This window comes from Notothenia coriiceps, unplaced genomic scaffold (genome assembly GCF_000735185.1).
Source record: "Notothenia coriiceps isolate Sejong01 unplaced genomic scaffold, NC01 NC01_scaffold00036177, whole genome shotgun sequence".
NCBI classification, from domain to species: Eukaryota; Metazoa; Chordata; class Actinopteri; order Perciformes; family Nototheniidae; genus Notothenia; species Notothenia coriiceps.
The window spans coordinates 6900-7518 of record NW_011368878.1 but is presented as its reverse complement, the minus strand read 5'-3'; positions in this window follow the sequence as shown (position 1 = coordinate 7518).

Here is a 619-nt window from a genome sequence, read left to right as displayed (position 1 = left end):
TTCCCTGTTGGTGTGCTCTCCACCTCTGCTTTTCTACTTCGTTACTTGCTACCCTTTTCCTCTAACCTGATCCTAAGGGAAGTGCATGGTGGTGTAGAACACGTTTAGTTTAGCATGCTATAGGCCTTTGGACCTGTTGGGGGGGGCACCTTACTCCGTCTTTCTGGCCTTGTTTGTACCTGTGTACTCTCATTTCCGATTAACCCAGTTTCCCCCAAATCTCATTTTTTGTGTTCCTAATATACGCGGGGGGGCGGCGATCCGGAAAATCGGAGGTAATCCTGTTGCTTGTGTCTGTGTCCTGAATACCTCTATCCTGGAGCACTGATCTGAAAGTCCGTGGACTTCGAGTCGTGGCGGAACCTGTCTCTGCGGTCTGCCAGACTCTCACCATACTACTTTCCCTCCCATGATGGCTCCACAAGATTGCCTGACATCCTCTGTGGATTCATCTTCTTGAATTATAGACACATGCTTTTCCAAACATTTGGACTTACCTATGTTTAAATGTATTTATCTTTCAAAATTTTACACACGGCATCTATTGCACGTCTTGTCCGTCCTGGGAGAGGGGATCCCTCCTCTGTTGCTCTTCCCTGAGGTTTTCTCCATTTTTCGG